This window comes from Camelus dromedarius, chromosome 4, assembly GCF_036321535.1.
Source record: "Camelus dromedarius isolate mCamDro1 chromosome 4, mCamDro1.pat, whole genome shotgun sequence".
NCBI classification, from domain to species: Eukaryota; Metazoa; Chordata; class Mammalia; order Artiodactyla; family Camelidae; genus Camelus; species Camelus dromedarius.
The window spans coordinates 15,473,104-15,492,067 of NC_087439.1; the positions used below are offsets into that span (position 1 = coordinate 15,473,104).

The window sequence follows — 18,964 nt, forward strand, 5'->3', positions numbered from 1 at the left end:
GGTTTTTCAGAAGCCATTCCCAGGGTGACTTTCCAGTGGCTTAGATGAACCAACTCGCCTGCTGTGAATCTGTCGTATTATGGTTGCTGATGTGATTGCTAATGTTAAAGGTTACTGATTGCTTAATCCTTGGCCGGGTACTGTGTTGAGTACCTGTGTCCTCAACAATGTGTGTTACTCCGTTATTTATGAGGCAGATATCATTAATATAATTTCCATTTTGTAAGTGAAAAATGTCGTCCATGGCAAATTTAAGTAACGTGTTCAAGGAAATATCTTTGGGGTTAGGGCTGTAATAAAGATTTCTTTCTCTGTCAGTTCCAAGATTTTTGCTAACCTAGTTGGTATAAAATCTTTGCCACACTTCCCTCCGTTATTTCAGCCCTGTAGGAAGGTAGACAGGTTTTGTTTCTGTGATTATGGTCTTCCAACTTTAAGTTTTTATATGCTTCTTGGTTCCTAGGTCACTTGTCTGCCTTTCAGGAAGGCAGGCCCACTCCATCGATATCGTGGTGAGACAGGTAGAGTAAACCGCTTTCCCTCTGAATTGTTCTAGATTGTTTGTTACTGCTTGTTTCTTTTCATGTTTGAACTTTTCCACATCAGTTGAAATTGCTGAAAGACTTTTTGTAAGAGGTGTTACTTACCACTGCTTTAAACAACAGTGTTTCCAAACATTATTTCCCCTCTTCCCAGAAGTAGTTGATAATGTTGATTGTAAAATGACAATGAATAGCTTTTTTTCTGCAAACATTTTTCCTTTCAAGATTAAAACACACACACACACACACACACACACACACACACACACACACACACACTATCCATCTTGAACAGAGGCTTCAGCTCATCTGAGGCATTCCATGGTCTATGATGTAATTTCCTTCCCTAAATCTTTCAATTCAGGGAGGCAATGTAACCCCACAGCAGGGAAGAAACAAAATCTTGTCAATGTTTTGTAGTCTTTGGGTATGGTGGAACACCTGGAATGCTGGAAGGTGAGTTGAGCTGGAAATAGGACTTTCACACTTGATGCAGTTTTATATTTTTTATTTAGAAGAGTGTTGTCACTTTCATAAGTTTCTATTAACCAAGGAACTAAAGTCATGCTTCCATTGCTATAATCATTCTTTACAGAACTTTGATTATTTTTTTTAACATTTTTTATTGATTTATAATCATTTTACAATGTGTCAAATTCCAGTGTTCAGCACAATTTTTCAGTCATTCATGGACATATACACACTCATTGTCACATTTTTTTCTCTGTGAGTTATCATAACATTTTGTGTATATTTCCCTGTGCTATACAGTGTAATCTTGTTTATCTATTCTACAATTTTGAAATCCTAGGCTATCCCTTCCCACCCTCCACCCCCCGGTAACCACAAGTCTGTATTCTCTGTCTGTGAGTCTATTTCTGTCCTGTATTTATGCTTTGTTTTTGTTTGTTTGTTTTTGTTTTTTGTTTTTTAGATTCCACATATGAGCGCTCTCATATGGTAAGAACTTTGATTATTAATTCATTTTCTGTCACTCAACTAAAAGTGAGCTTCATTGAGGGCAGGGACTTTGTCGTAGAAGATTGTGTGACACACAGTAGGACTTAAGTTCATTTTTGATGAGTGAATTATGGCTTAATAATGGAAATCTTGTTAAAGAAGCTTCAGATGAATTTAAGGAAAGATGTAAAGAACAGCAGAATAGAAGGGCTGGGTTCCACTTTCAGGTTTGTTCTCAGCTGGTGAAGGGTGCAAGTCCCTAAACCACTCCAAACATCCTTTCCCTCTAATTAAACCCTTTGGATAGTGACTTATGCTTTGCTTTACCTTCTGAATATTAGTTCTGATTCAAGGTTCTTACAGATTTAGTTGATGGAATCCTAAGATATGATGTCTTTAAACCGTCTGTAGTTTATGTCATAGATTATACATTAGCATACGTCTTAACTAGCATGTTAAGGATTGTGACTTATACTACAGACCTAGCATCTATTGAATTTAAAAATTTATGTTGTATCAAGTGTCACTTGTTAAATGAAATCCAAAAAAATTTTTAAAAATATTTCTCCATGTATGATTGTACTGACATACTCACTTTAAATGATTTCACACTGTTCCCTTACTAATTTAAGGACTGCTCATTTTAGGAGAGGTTCATTGTTGTTGAAAGGCTATGCCCCGTGGGAGGAGGTTCACTAGATTAACCCAGAAACCAAAGGAACCAAGGTTGTGATTCAGACTGCTTATCTAGAGTTGGAATTACGTTTGTCAAGCAATCTGAGAGACAGTGTCCTTATTGGGACTCAGCGTTTTCTTATCTTCATGATCACCTGAAAATGCCAAAGGCGAGGGACAAGTTGGATCCTGTTGCCAGAGAGGCACAAGAGTGTTTATTCAGCTCTAAACTTAGAAGATGAGGTAACTAGGACTCTTGCTATCTGGAGTACCATCTGCTTTTATCCAACAAGAACATTCCTAAGAAAGGCAAAACATCTGAAGGCAAAGAGAAAGTAGCCTTTGATAGTACTCTTGTTTATTTTTCATTTATTACCTGTTTTGAGGGAAGACACTGTGTTCCAGATCAGTGTTTTCCAAACTTATTTGTAAGTTTAAAAACTGCAAAATGTAAGAAATATATTTTCAGTTTTAACCTAGTATGCCTACATACCCACGTGAATGCACTCACACACACGTAAAACGGAAATTAACCTTCTTCAAAATAATGTCTATCCTGAGACATCTGATATTTTTCTATAACATACTATTTCATTTTTTTTTTAAAGCAGTTGTTATGAGTCACTATGTTAGTGTCATGACTCTCCAGATTGGAAAAAAAAACAAAACAAAACACTCCATATGCTTTCAGGAGATTCAAAGAGACATTACGGTCCTTGACCAACAGAGAGCCATGCAGTCCACCAAATAACCAACAGGAAACCAGACATTACAAATGCTGTCCTGGATCCTGGGGCCAATGGATACCCTCATGCGAAAGAATAAAGTTGGACCAATGCCTACAGCATATATAAACATTATCTCAAGGTGGATTAAAGACCTAAATGTAAGAGGTAAAATTACTAAACTCTTAGAAGAAAACAGAGATAAATCTTCATGATCTTGGATTAGGCAGTAGTTTCCTAGGAAAGACTTAAAACACAAGAAACAGAAAAAAGAGACAAACTGGACTTCAAATATTTAAAATTAAAAACTTTTATATATTGATGCTGTGTTCAGTACCTTGCTGAACTTGATTATTAGCTCTAATAGTTCTTCTGTGGATTCCATAGGGTTTTCTACAGACAAGATCATTGGCAAACAGAGATAGTTTTACTTCTTTCCTTTCATTCTAAATGCTTTTTAATTCATTTTCTTGTCTAATTGCCCTGGCTAGAAAGAATGTCCAGTACAAGGTTGAATAGAGGTGGCAAGAGTGGACATCCTTATTTAGTTCCTGACCTAGGGAGGAAGCTTTCAATCTTTCACCACTAAGACTCACGTTAGCTGTGGTTTTTTCATAAATGCCCTTTTCCGAATTAAAGAAGTCCTCTCTATTTTTGGGTATCTAGTTGTTGAGTGTTTTCATAATGAATTTGGATGTTGTCAGATAATTTGTCTGCATTGATTGAGATGATCATATGGTTTTTCTTCTTTACTTTATTTACAAAGTGTATTACATTGATTGATCTTCTTTAAAAATTTGGCAGAATCCACCAGTAAAGTTTTCTGAGTAGAGGAGGATCCTGGTCCAATTCTGTCACTGAAGAAGGGAAAGACAAGTCCCAAGAGGTGCAGTAACTTTCTCAAGACCACATGCACACTTAGAGGTGTTTAAGTCTAGAGTGAGTCAGGATAATTTTGGATTTTTGGTGCTTAAGTATTATTATAAAATAAGAAAAAATATAGAGACTAGAAGGAGAAAGAAGCAGGAAGTAGGGGGATCTTATAAACACAAAATGTCCATTTGCCATGATGACCTTTGGGCTCTTGGCACAAGCATGGGTTTTGCAGTGTTGTGAACTAGGAAATAGGATGGGAATAGCACGGGTGGATGTTAGGCCAGAATCACTGTATGAGTACCATGGTAATTAGTTAATTTAAAAAATTCTAATATGAAATACTCAGTATTCATTTAGTGCCCTCTGCAGTTCTCTTCAGAATCACCTTAATATGGGTGTACCCTTCCTCATCTTCACGTCCTCAATAAGCCACTTCTTTCTTACATTTCTCTTACACCACCAGAGATCTGGCACCCTCATTTTGTACTCTGGGAGAAAGCCTATTCTGCAAGAACATGACGACGCCTCCTTCCCTCCAGTTTTATACACACACACACACATGAACAATTTATAGCAAATATGTGTATATTCATTGAAAACATTTAGAAAATACAGAAATAAAAGCAAAAATTTTAAATCACATTTAGTCTCACTACCTAGATGCAAATATTGGTTATATTAGTATGTTTCTTTTTATTCCCCGGAGGGATTTTTTTTGGATGCACACAGATACACATTTAAAAGAATAATTAGGACCAACCTATATGTTATATTATCACTGCTGCTTTCACTTAACTGTATGTTATTACCACTTTTCTATGTCATAATTTTCTATAATATTATTTTAATTATTTAAAATATTCCATTGGCTAAAGTACCACAGTTTATTTAAATCATTCACTAGTATGGATATCTTTGTTGCCTACAATTTTTTACTAATACAAAAGAAAAATGCCACACTGAATGTCATTGGAGCTAAATCTTTGCACACTGTTGACTCAGGATAAATTCTTAGAAATAGACCAAGGTAATCACATAATTAAGCACAAATAGGTAGTATTTTTAATTAAGAGTTTTGATAAATGCTGTCAAATTGTATTCCAGAAGGGTTGTGGAATTTTATAGACCCATTAGCAATATAAAAAAGAGATGAAAAGTGTGTATGTGTATTTGTGCATATCTGTTTGTGTTTATGTATAAATAACCTGTGTGTGTTTCTTCTAGTAAAGTGAAATACTACTTAGCTTAGGTAACTATACTGGAGTAACTAGCTGTAGTAATAAATAAAACCTAAAATTGTAATGGCTTAACATAATAAAAATTTACTTTTTGCTCATGTAAATGTTCACTGAGGGCTTCCACATTGTGGATGGCTTTCCTCCATGGGGTGATTTAGAGATTTGGACTCTTCCATCTTGTGGCTGGGAATTCTCTAGTGCCTCACCATTGTTGTACACACCTGGTGCGGATACAGGGAAAAGAGAAAGCATGATGGAGCTATAACCTCAGTCTGCTGGCTAGAACTCAGTCACGTGGTCTCCAAGGGAATATGGGAAATATAGTCGGAACGGCTGCTACCGAAGTGGCCAAAAATGATAAACCTAGGTAGAAAAATAGAGCAGGATCATGAAATACAAAAAATGCTGACTATATTGACAGAAGAGACCAGTTGCAGTCATTAGCAATGATGTTCCCATGTACACACTGAAGTTGAAATTTTTCATTTTAATTAGAGCAATTTAAGTTCTCTAAAGGCTTTCCGCTTGCGTATTTGCAAATGTATGACAGGTTTTTTTATGCCAATTTTGTACTTAAGAAGTCCTTCCCATTCAATATCATACCGTCAGATTTTCAACATAATACATTTATGTGATAACAAAAAGATGTTTAATTCCTAGATAAAACAATTGATCATGCACACAGCATGACTCTTCACTTGGCAACATTCGGTTCATATATCTGCTATAGTGCTCAGAACAATAATCAGGCAGGTAAATTTGCAGGTCTGTTGAACAACCATGAAGGCTGTCCTTAGATTTCATAGATGTATTTCCTTTTGTCCTTTTCTAGAAGACAACCCATTGCTTGATACTGATATATTTGAGGTCATTTTTTAACAGAGTGAACAGCTTTATGTTCTTTCCCCGACAGTTATCTTGCTTTGCTGATTATGACCTTTTGTCTCCCCGAGTAGAACTTGCAGTAGACAGAGAAAAAGACAGCTTAGCCTTCCTTCAAACCTGGAAGTGTGTCAAAGGGAAGGAGCTACATAAGTTCAAAGCATGATTTTGAATTATTTTGTAGTAAGTAGTAACACTTACACCATAAAGAACATGCTGTTCATTGAATGCTTTGTTTACCATTTTTACATTTGTCATTTTTTTGAGTAATGACAGTGTTTTGTAGAAGATGTGAAACAGACAATGAAAAATAGGCATTCGTATTTGCTCCACTGAAAGCAAATAGTCAACGATGAGAAAATATGGGTTATTTCCCAAACATTAAACAAGAGATGAAGATTTGAGCCTAATTGGAAAACATAGAGCTGGTATTATAATATTACTCCTGGAGCAAGAGTCCAGTCATTGCTTTCAGATCTTCAGCAAGTATGCTCAGCAGCCACGGAGCAACAAACTCAGTAAATACAGATAGTGGTCAGAATAAGGAGGATGAAGAAAGATACGTTGGAAATGAGGGGAGATAGAATGTGCAGAAATATTTTAATGTAATTGAAGGAATAAACGAGGTCAAAAAATGAAAAAGCCCTACCCCAAAGTATGTGCCAAGATACAAAGAAACAAAACAAAACAAAACAAAACAAAATAAAACAAAACAAAACTCTTTTCCTCTTCCTTCCCTGGTTGCCAGCCTCTATTCTTTTCTCTTCCGAAAATGTTTCCTTTTTGGCACTTCAGATAAAAGAGGTTCTTGATACATATAAATGGCCCACTTCACGCAGATTTGAGAAAATAGCCACCTCTACTCAAATCCTTTGTTGTTTATACAGTGTTGTGCTGTGATAGGTATCAGACTAAATTCTTACACACAGTTGTGTTCTAGCTGCTCATCAGGATTCCTGAAAGCACGCGCTTCCATCTGGACTTGCCTTGGGTGTTCCTTGGGATGGGATACTCTTTGATATTGTAAGTGCGTAAAGTCTTTCACTGATTTATTAATGAGTAGTTACACACTGAGGAGAGACGGGCAACGAGCTCATGAACATGCGACATCCTTTGCCTTTATGTTGAACTCTTTGATTTCTGAAATTAGTTTTATGACTTGTTTAGAATCATGTTTCATGCTTTGTGATTTTGAAAGATGCCCTGAAGCTCTTTGGCTTGGCATTTCTGGCCGTTCCCTCGTAAATCCAACCTGTCCTGTCTTTTCAGTTTTTCCTTTTCTCCTGTAGACTGTAATTCTGTAGCCTTCTCTTTGGACCAAAGCTGGACAATAGCATCCCCCAAAACTATCTGTCATGATTGTCTTTAAGGCACACGTTGCGTCTCATATCCTCAGGCTGACCCCATGATTTCATGATGATCTTTTGCTGACTTTTAATTTCTTTTCCTTCCTTCATTCAAGAAATATTTACTGAATGCCTACCAAGGGACAGACACTATTCTCAGCCTTGGAGATACATCAGTGAACAAAACAAAACCCTGTTCTCAGGGAGCCTACATTTGAGTGTGGGGGATACAGATAGTAAACAAACAAAAATCTGTCAGATGGTTATGAAGGCCAGTGAAGGAAAATCAAGCAGGGAGACGGGGACCAAGCATGATGTCGTAGTGGGGAGAGGGTGCCGTTTTTACACAGGTGTTTAAAGAAGGCCTTATTGCAAGGAGACATTAGAGCAGTGTTAAGAAAGTGCAGGAGACGTGTAGGAATTTTGAGATAAAGTATTCTGGGGAAGGCATGTCAAGGCCCATACTAGCTATCTATTGCTGCAAAACAAGTTATCCCAAAACTTAGTAGCTTAAAATAACAATAGATAGTATTATCTCATAGTTTCTGTGGGCCAAGAATTTGAAAGTGACTTAACTGGGTGGTTCTGGCTTAGAGTCTCTTAAGAGGTTGCAGTCACTATGTCAGACAGGGCTATCGTCTTTGAAGGCTTGACAGGGTCTGGAGGATCCAGTTCCCAGACGGCTGACTTATTTAATGCTGGTTGTTGGCGAGAGGACTAGGTATCTGCCCACATGGACCTCCCCATGGGCTCCTTGAGAGTCCTCATGAACCAGTGGCTGACGGGCTTCTCCCAGACCAAACAGTCCAAAATGGGGCAAGGTAGAAACCACGTGTCCTCTGTGACCTAGCTCAGAAGTTACACATCGTCATCTCCCCGAAATTCGATTGTTTAACGGATCAACTCCATCCAGTGTAGAGGGAGACCACGTAAGAATATGAATATCATAAGATGGCGATCACTGGGGGTCACCCTGGACGCTGGCTGCCACAAGGCTCTGAGGAGGAGAGGGCTTGGCAGGGTCCAGGAACATGAAGCAGCGCCGTGCGATGACAGTGGAGTTGTGAGGGGCTGCAAGGGGAAAGACAGGGCCCAAGGGGAAGCAGGGGGTCAAGTCATATTGGGCTTTATGGCTAAAGCAGAGACTTCCAGTTGTTGGCTGAGTGAGAGGGAAAGCCATTGGAAGGTAGCAGGATAATCTATTGAATTATTAAATTCTCTTTGTTCTTCTAACATTTTCCCTTCCTCCCTCATTTTCATCAGGCTTTTCCATTCTCTACCTCAGAGCTTACGACTGAGCTGAAAGTGGAAACAGCCTAAGGCGAAGAGATCCTGTAGGGTTAGAAGAAACCTAATTCTTAAGGCTGCAGACCTTTGAAGGGCTTCTGCTGGGTTTCCGCTGTGAGGGGAAAGAGGGACGTTTCTTTGATACCCAAGGCTGGAAGAAAAGGTTACCAGAGGTACTCAAGCCTACTTGCAATCCTGAGCTGTGAGTGTACTGGCTTTGCTCCCTTGCAGTGGCACTGGGAGAGCACAGGAATGTCTTTTTGGGTACTTGGGTGGGAAGGATTCAAGGAGAAGAGCCACAGGACGTAGGTGTGGTTTGTGAGGTGGGTGAAGCAACAGTAACTAGTATGTTACCACATCAGCCCCAGGACCTTTGCACAACTCTCCTTGGAAAATAGATTCCCCAAAGTCACTGAAGTCGAATTTCTCACCAGGCTGGTAGGATGGAGGTTCATAGTGATAAGCAAGTTGGTTTAAAGAAATGCAGTGTTTCTTAGACACCTCATTTTGCATGCTGATAATACATCATTCATAACACACAGCCATTGTGTTTTACTTGACTCCATCACTGTTAAGTTTTGCTGGTTGGGGCTGAGGTAAAGTTCTTGGCTTACCTTTAAATGTATCACATTGGCACAGACATTTGGAATGCAGCTAGATTTCTACAAGGATAGCTTGTCTGCACAGTCATAGTGAGACGACCTGTCTGCCACCCTTAGACGTAGCAGCTGAGTCTCTCCAGCTTGGGCTTGTAGTCCTGCAGACATCTCCCTGAAGATGACAACCTGAAATAAAATGCAGAGCTCTGACTCATGTAAAGCCATCTTTGCCAAGACATCTTGTCTGATGGCCACATCCACTGTAGAAGGGCATTCTTGGATCCATGGACTGGAGCACTGGTTTCTGTGCCCTGCTGCAGATATATGTTCACCGGCTCTAGCTGACCAGTGATTGTGGAGCCTCAGATGTACTCTGGCAAAGGCAGCCGAGAAGGTGGTGGCTGCTGTTACAGGACTCTATGTGTTCCTGGAGATATTTTCCATAGTTGCGCTGGTGATTGTCACTGAGGTTGAGCTGACTGGACTCACTCATGCTGATGACTGACTTGCACTTGGGAAAAGGAGCTTGACTTAACTTAAGCCTGGCAGTGCTTTCATTGCATCTTACACACACCCTGGCCTTACTATTGTTTCATCTCAGCTGTGGTCACATGACACAGAGCAAGCCTGGCAGGAACTTTCAGAGATGCTGGTAGAAGGGTGACAGAAACAAGGCCTGTTTGTCTTGCTTGACACAAGAACCAGCATGTCCTTCGTTTCAGATTGTGTTCCCTGAGAAATAGACATCAGGGACCTGAGACTTGCTTTAAGGACGTTTATGGTGGGAAGAGAGGGGAGCGCTCTTAGTATCAATTCCTATGGGGGAGTGAAGCTAACAGGAATAAGCAAAGGGAAAAGTCAAATTGCTAGCCAATATCGACAGAGGACTCACCGGATAGCTTGAGGGGCTCTGGACCTACAGATCTTGCCGCTGGAGGCAAGGACACCTTCTTTCCCATCACCCTTCCACCCCCATCTTTAGATGAGGGCTGCCTCCAAGGCAGTGACCTGGGGTGAGGCAGCTCTCCGGTGACTCAGCTGAGAACCATTGACCTTCAGCACTCCCAGTAGCTAGGGAAATGAGGGCTGTATTCCGGAGAAGATGGTGCCGGGAGAGGGGTGAGATGAATCTTGCCCCACACAACCACATCCACCGCAATATTTCATGTTGCAAAGAACGAACATGTTCCAGATAGGAGATGTTTAGGATGAGTTTACAAAATGAGGCAATGCAGCAGCAAAGGAGACCTCTTGGCAATTGCGTGCACTGACCGCCTAGAGAACGATCACTCAGCATTCAGCAGTGTTGTGTTGACCAGCCAGCTCGTGGCCACCTCTCTGCTAGGTTAGTTTTTCTGTGTAGATACCAAACTGTCTGCAAAGTGCTCTCAGCCAGCCATGAGATGTGGAAAACCTTCAAGGGCTCTTTCATATTAAAGTGTTAATGGCTTATAGTAACTTAATGTTCGAAATTCTTTAAGGATGGTTGAAGTTAATATAATTCCCCCATCAAAAGAAAGGCTAAGATAACTCAAGCCCCATATACTAACCTAGCAGAGAGGCACACGGTGAAGAGAGAGATGAGGGGTGATTTCTACTCTTTTAACTGATTGTTTTGGTGTTTATCTCCACATCTCTAAATAATCTGTCACGATATGCAGTATAGCCACATGGTCATAACTAGCTGCAATATGGGATAGGAAATAAAATCTTTTAGCTGGGCACATTGTCACTGTGAATAAAATCTTGGTTCTCCTGGAGTGGAAGAAGGAGAGAGGACCAGTAGTCACTTCCAAGTCCGTGTAATTAAAAATATTTTTACTTAAAAAAAAATGGCGGAGGGGGAAAATGATCATTCAGTCATACAGTGCATGCCTAGCATGCATGAAGTCCTGGGATCAATCCCTAGGACCTCCTTTTAAAAAAATTAAGTAAATAAATAAGCCTAATTACCCTCCCTCCAAAATAAAAAATAAAAATTAAAAAATAATAATGGCATCTGATTCTCTAAAGAAAAAAAATGGTGAAGAATAAATACTAAAGGGATTGGAAATAAAGATTTCTTTTTGAATAAAATAGCTCTAGATTTCCATTGAAAAACATTGTGTGTGTGTGTATATATAGAATAGTAATAATTCTAGTAATTCTCTCACTTGTAGAGAGCTACAAGGTTTCAAAGTCATCTCAGAGAACATTGTGTAAGTTGATGGTCCTAATCGTCCTATGTGGTAGATAGGACAGAGATGGTAACATTTATTATACAGATGATGAGACCAAGGCACAGAAACAATGAGTCTTCCCCAGGATGCCCTGGCCACGAGTTCTAATTCATTCTTTAGTTTTCTCACTTATGTGGGAGCATTGTGGAAAGGAGCCTCTGTCGTGAAGGGTGTTGGTGGTGTTGGGATGGGGAGGGAAGTTGATGCATGCAAACATGGTACCAATGTCAAAGCCATTTGCCTTTTCCTCGAGTTGCTCTTCTTCAGAATCACTGCATTTTTGTCAAGGAAGGCTGGAATCCCCCTGTCTGCTGTTTGGGACCCCCATTCACTGTAGTATAGCAGTAAGTCTGAGCTTCAAATCTTGTTGTGCAGGTACTGTGTGAATTTGAGGTCCTCCATCAGGCACAATCCCAACTTAGTAGTTACGGACATTTGGCCATATAGTTGGTATGTAAATGTTAGTCGCCTGGCCTCTATGTTTTTATGCACAGAGAGCAACAGGAATCAGATTATTAAGGGTTGCAGATTGTTCACTAACACACCTAGTGAATATGAAAACGAGTAATTATGCAGAATTTGGGAAACTGAAAATCCTATGTATATTTTGCACAGTCAGATGTCATGAAATTCTTGTTTTGCTTTAGTTATTCATTTGGGTTGTGTTTGCATTGGAGACTTTTGTCAGTGAGAGATCTAAAAGGAAGAAAAAAATTCAGTCGTAGTGTTATGCCTAAAGGAAAAAGTTGGTTACTAAAGCTTGTTAATTTTTAACTGCGAAAATAGTTGACTGTTTTCCTGGAAGGATTTTACCAGTATAATTATTTAAAAGTAAACTTTTAAAACCACGTAATCAAGCAGCCAGTTGAATTTTGTGCTGTACTGGGTATTGAAAGCACCTTACAGACCACCAAAATTATTGACAATATTTCAAATATAAGACATCTGTAAACTCACATCATACGAACAATTGTATACCAGAAATCTAAGGAAATAAACTTTCTCCTTCAGACTCCAAATACCTGAGTTTCTATCCACGATAGTAATTTATTTAGGCTCTCTCAGTATTTAGTATCAGTAAAGATACACGAAATGCATAGTACAGAGGTGTTTCCAGTGGACTTTCATTATTACATAGCTTTCACTTAAAAGAACTTAAACTTTTAAAAATAACTTTTTATTTATGGATCACTTCCAGCATATACAAAAATAGAATAATACAGTGACCCCCCGCCACATACTTATCATCCAGCTCCAACAATGATAAGTTCATGGTTTATCCTGTTTCATCAACACCCTTATCCCCTCCTCACTCCAATGATTTTGAAGTAAATCCCAGACATCACACCTTTCATCTGTAAATACTTTTGTATGTACATCTAAAGATAAGGCATCTCCTTTTAAAAACATAACTGCCATGGTAGATTATAGATGGCCCCGAATTATTCACCACTCCTTCCCCTGAGAGGTGGAATCTAATTCTCTGCACCTTGAATCTCTGTCATAGTGATTAGCTTGACTAGTAGAATGTGGCAGAAGTATCAGTCTGGCGTTTCCAAGACCACCAGGTCTTAAGAAGCCTTGAAGCTTCTATCTGGATCTCTTAGGACACATTCTCTGAGAGCCCTGAGCTGCCATGGAAAGTCTGACAGCCTTGAAACCACCACACTGAACAGGCCACACATAGGAGCTCTGTTTAAAGGTCTCAACTGAGTCCAGCCTTTCATTCTTCCTCTTCAAGGCACCAGATGTATCAATAAAATCACTTTGGATTCTCTAGATTTGCCCATCTGCCTACTGAATACCTGTAGGTGACCTCAGATGGTGCCACGTAGAGAAGAAGAATCCCACAGCTGAGCCCTGCTGAGTCCTCACCCACAGAGTTGTAAGAGTTAATAGAATGGTTGCTGTCCTAGCCACTACGTTTGCTGCACTGATTAACGTGGTACAACTACAAAACCATTGTAACTCCTGAAGTAATTAGCAATCATTTCCTAAAATATCAAATATCCAGTGTTCAGGTCATAAATCATCTTTACTGTCCCATAGTTTTTTTTAAATTTTGTTTTAACCAGGATCTAAATGAAGTTTATACATGGCAACTGATTTTTAGACCTCTCATTCTCATTCAATCTATTGATTTCCTTCCTCGCTCTCTCTTTTTTTTTTTTTTTTGCCTTTCAAATTATTTAAGAAACTGGATTTTTTTCATCAGTTTCCCACAATCTGGACTTTAGTAAAATTTAATATGTTCTCCCATCACTTGTGTTTTCTGCAAATTGATGGTTAGATCTAGAGGTTTGGTCAGTTTCAGGTTTGACTTGCGGCAAGGCTGCTTCACAGGTGGTGGTGTATACTTAACTTCTATTGGGAGGCACACATCAGGTTGTCTCTTGTTTTGTGATGTTAGCAGCCATTGACAATCACTGCCTAGATCCATTAATTAATATGGGGTTGCAAAATGGATATTGTATCAGTGAGCTATTGCTATGTAAGAAAGGGTCAAAGACTCTCAGTGGCACATGATAAGTATTTGTTTAGCTTGTTTACCATCAATTCCACCTCATCTTGTTCGCCACCCCAAGTCCTATGGCCAAGTCCCACGTCAGGAGGTGGTGAAGTAGTCCCGCCTCCAGCGGGAAGGGAAGAGCCAGGCTCCAGCCAGAGTCCTATTTGTGATCTTTCAGGTCTGACCACAGGCAATTACCAGGCTTTGCCTGGCAGCCCTCATGGAGAGAAGCTGCCCACCTCATGCCAGCCTTGGTACAGAGTGCAGGACAGCCTCTGGATGTTCAGTTGAGGACTCAGCCCCGCCCCCTGACGTCACCTAGTGACCTAGCCCAGGGGCCTCCATTCGGAGTTCTTTACTGAGGACCTCAGCTGAGGCTCTTCCCAGGTCTGCCCTAACGGGGGCCTTGGCTGAGGCATTTCTCTCCACTTTGGTTTAGCACTTTTGCACTCTGAGCCTTGCCTTCTCTCCCTCCTTCCAGTCCCTGAATGTACAGAAAGACAGGAGCCTTTTGTTCAAAGCTCCTGAGAAGTGAGAGAATTCTCCCTCTCTGCAGTGCATTCACCTGACCCTAGTCCAGTGTCATTCCGCGGGGAAAACTGGAGCACTGGGGAGTTGGCGCCTTTCTCTTTGACCCCTTCCCTACATTGTTGCAGTAAGTGAATAAGGCTTAATTGTCCTCTCCAGTTTGGCTGTTGTCCTAACCGACCAACTCGGCACCTGGTGGCTCAACAGGAAGGCAGTGCAAAGTTACATAGAAAAGGGTGTGGATACTAGAAGGAGTGAAGAATTGGGTCAACAACATAATCTATCAGACTGATACTCCGTTATCCTTATTCCTTTATTAATTAACCAGAATACTTCTATGAAAACAAATGTACTAATTTTCCAAAGTAGTTAGTTGACCCTTGGCATCTTTGCAAGGTAACAAGTGAACTTGATTATACTAACTTACGGATTTCAAACATATTTGATATAGCAAAATGTATGGCAATTGCTATTCTAATTTTGCACAAATTATCTCATTGTTTGCTAGTAGGACCTTTGTGAAATTGCTCCTGACTCTTTTTGATATGACCAAGGAATCTTTAATAGCTTCCTTGCTTCCTTAGTATGACAGGATGCTTAAGACTTGAAATCAGGCAATCAACACTTAATTTTATGATGTATAGATAGCTCCAATGATGGAAAGTCATCTTAATTTTTAATATTTCTGGAGTTTGTTTTTAGTTGAAAGATTAAGTAATTTTGTTACCAGGACAAACGTATAAAACATGTTTTAAAAATTCAAATTACTTAATATGGTGGTGAGACTGTTCTCCCTGTATTTCAGAAAAAGAAGCCAAGCCATATTTATTGAGGGCTGACGACAACAGGATAAGGGAGGGAGAGCACCCTCATGTCTTATGCAGCCTCATCCCCACTTCAGTCCTGAAACAGGGACCTAGGATGGGATATCCTGCTACTAAGGCTGAGACCTAGAATTAATCTCTGGCTTTATCCACGCCTTTTAGACAGCAGTTATATCTCTCCTTTGGTAAAATGTATTTAATTCATTACTCTGTGCAATTCAGCCAGTACTAATTGAGCTCTAGGATTATGTAAAAGCAACCAGCTGGGCTCGGTGTGAAATATTGAAGAAATACTTAAGAAAAGTAAAATATATTCCTTGCTTATACAGTCATTCTGGAGAGACAAGATAAATGCAGGGAGAATTAGATTATGCAGGATAATATGTAATTATGTGTTCAAACAAGTGGTACTAATACTTACTGCTATAAGATTTAAGAGGAAAGCAAGATTAATTAGCTTAGCATGGTCTGAGATGTTCTTTGATCCAAACCCTGAAGAATGAGTGTTACTTCCATGGACTGAAGAAGGAAGGGGGTGGAGGAACATGTGAGCAGTTGTAAAGGTGAGAGTAAACATGGGAGCAGCTGTAAAGTTGAGAGAGGACAATGGGGGAGGCTAGTCACCTCACAGTGGAGGGTGCAAGCTGGGAAGCTGGATGGGGACATTTGGAACACATGGGCCAGAAAATAAAGTGCCTTCCTTGGCAAGTTTGAATGGTAGACTGAAGAGATTAGATTTGAGAAAAGCATCTGTGCCCTTCATCTCAGATGCCAAGGTCTTTGCTGTTAACCAGTAGCTAGCATATTTATTTCTGGAAAAAATCCAGGTGTATAATTAAAAGAAATTGAAGTGGTAAAGGAAAGACATGCAGAATAGAGACTTGAGTGCCTGACAAGGAAGATGAGGTAGTCAACTCAAAGAGGAGAGTCTATTCATTTACTTAACAAATATTAATTGAATACCTACACGTGCAAGTGATGTGCTAGGCACTGAGGACAGGGAAGAACATTATTCATTAAGAACTTGTTAATGGTCTGAATAATTAAAGAAGAAGCAACACCTTGATGTCGATGACTTAATAATTTAATCCTTGCACCCCAATATTCATAGCAGCACTGTTTACAAAGCCAGGACATGGAAACAACCTAAATGTCCATTGACAGATGATTGAGTAAAGATGTGGTGTATATATACACAATGGAATACTATTCAGCCATAAAAATAATGAAATATTGCCATTTGCAGAAACATGGAGGGACCTAGAGATTATCATAGTAAGAAGTAAGTCAGACAGAGACAAATATATGCTACCACTTATATGTGGAATCTAAAAAATGATACAAATGAACTTATTTATAAAACAGAAAGTCTCACAGATGTAGAAAACAAATTTAGGGTTACTAAAGGGGAAAGGCAGGGAGGAATAAATTAGGAGTTTGGGATTTGCAGATACTAACTACTATATATAAAATAGATAAATAACAAGGTCCTACTGTATAGCACAGGGAACTATATTCAATATCTTGTAATAACCTATGATGAAAAAGAATATATATATATATACATATTATATAACTGAATCACTACACTGTACACTGAAAACTAGCAAATTGTAAATCAACTATACTTTGATAAAAAAAAAACTAACAATTTAATCCTTAAAAGCAGAATTTCAGACTATGTAATAGTCCAGTAGAGAAGGTATTTTTTGGCACAGTTGCCTTTCCTATCATCTCAGATGGGCACCTGCCCTACCACCAATGTGTAATGCCAAACCTGAGAAGTGAAAAGTGAATGGAGGTTTTCCAAAATGTTAATCTCTTTGACCTTCTCATAGTCCTGGCCTTTAAGAGCTCCCAGGAGGATAAGGGAGAAGGAGGGAGGGACAGCAGGAAGCTGGTGGGGCTGGGATCTTATGAACTGTGTGGTAAATGGTAGGAGAGGTAGGTAGGGGCCAGTATATTTAGGGCCTCAAAAAGAATCTTGGATTATTCAGTGTGATGGGAATTGTGAGATGATTTTGAAAATGGAAGTGATATAATTTGATTTATATTTTTAGAAGATCATTCTAGATGCAGTTTGGAGAATGACTGTCTAGGGCAAGAGTGGGAGCAGATCCATAAGGATGCAGTTTTTGTCATCAAGGTGAGAGGTCATCGTGGTTTGAACTCAGGTGTGAGAAGGAGCTAGACTCAGGACATTTTTTGTTGCTGTTTGTTTTTGCTTCCCCTGTTACTTTCTCTCCCTTTTTTTTTTTTAACACCTTTATTGTGGTATGGTTCCTGAACGGTAAACGACACATATTTCAGGTGTACAAGTTGATGAATTTTGATAGATGTACACACATCAATGAAACCACCACCACAGTCAAGATACCTAACATTTCCATCACTCCCCAACAGGTGTAAATTTCGAATTCCCAGTTTATCCCTTCCCACCCCTTTTCCCCCTAGTAACCATAAGTTTGCTCTCTACATCAGAATGTATTTTGAAAGTGGAACTTGCAGAACTCATTGATGTCCTTAGGGGTAAAGAAAGGGGTGAATAAGGGTAGCACTGCCCCAGCCGCCGGGATTTCCCGAGATGGTGAAAGGCTGGGAGAGGAGGAGGTTTGGCACTCATTCAGCATTTGTTAGATTATCCAAGATAACAAAACAATGAGTGATGTTTCAAATTTGGGGCAATGGGGATGATAAGTTGTTCACTTCTTCACGGTTATGAGATGATAAGCGTATATAATAGTCTGGAATCTCTCTAGATCATGGTAGTGTCTGTACATTTTCAGGTGTTGGGGGTATAGAACCTTTGAAGAAATACAGAGTATTTAGGAGTGCCATGGGAGGAAAAAAATAAAACTTAGTAGTCTAAATGAATTAGCATTGGACTGGAGTTAGAATATTTTCAGGGCTTGAGGTGAGGAATGAAAAAAAAATTAGGCCTCTGACCTATACCTTGGCCATATTCTTCCATTGATTTATCACATTAGAGGTGCAGGAAGGAACAGAAAAATAAACTTTTCTTGACAGTGTGGGAATAAGGAATTGGACACTGTTCCTTCAGCTGGAATAGGGAGCTAGAGAATCTCTCCATCCAAGTTTTACAGGCTTCCATCCAACTGAAGCTTTAGCATATGTTGCCTAATCAGAAAAGGACAACACTTCTTTACTTGGCTTGATTCCATCTCACACAGGAACCTTGTCTCAGCCACATAAGTAATTCATGTTTATAGCAGATGGCAAAGGTGTAACTTGCAGGAAACTACCTTTCACTCTTCTTTGCTGTATGCATTCAAACAACTGCCAAGCCTAAGTTAATATTGCTCACAATATTTTATATAAATGTAAATTTTAAATTCAAAATTCTTATTTTGAAAACTTTGTAGAACAATGGCTAAGAAGAGTACAATATACGGTCCTACATCCTTCCTCTAGAGTCTCTAATTGTTAGCATTCCACCAGATTGGCTTTATCACCATCTCTTTACATCTATGTATACATATAAATGCACACGCACATGTATTATTATTACTACTATTTGTGTTGTTGAGCCATTTAAGAGTAAGTTACAGATAGTTTAACCCTTTACCCTTTCCTGTTGGATCTCCTAGGAACAAGGACAATCTCTTATGTAACCACAAAACAATGACCAAATTTGGTAAATCTAATTTTTTTTAAAGGAGGTACTGGGGATTGAACCTAGGACTTCATACATACTAAGCATGTGCTCTCCAACTGATCTATTTCCCTCCCCACA

The 18,964-nt window shown here is 39.4% G+C and overlaps 1 long non-coding RNA gene across 2 annotated transcripts in view; it reads left to right on the plus strand.

The window, feature by feature from the left end:
* Positions 1 to 18,964, plus strand: part of LOC105089078 (uncharacterized) — a 97,770-nt gene that overhangs the window by 76,841 nt on the left and 1,965 nt on the right. The window contains exons 8-11 of one of the 2 annotated variants that reach the window (XR_010380555.1): positions 464 to 521; positions 1,477 to 1,502; positions 2,869 to 3,070; positions 3,707 to 6,022. The exons of the other annotated variant lie outside the window; for it this stretch is intronic. This is a non-coding gene — a long non-coding RNA (uncharacterized LOC105089078). Of the gene's footprint in view, positions 1 to 463; positions 522 to 1,476; positions 1,503 to 2,868; positions 3,071 to 3,706; positions 6,023 to 18,964 lie in introns of those variants that run through there. 2 annotated transcript variants of the gene reach the window in all.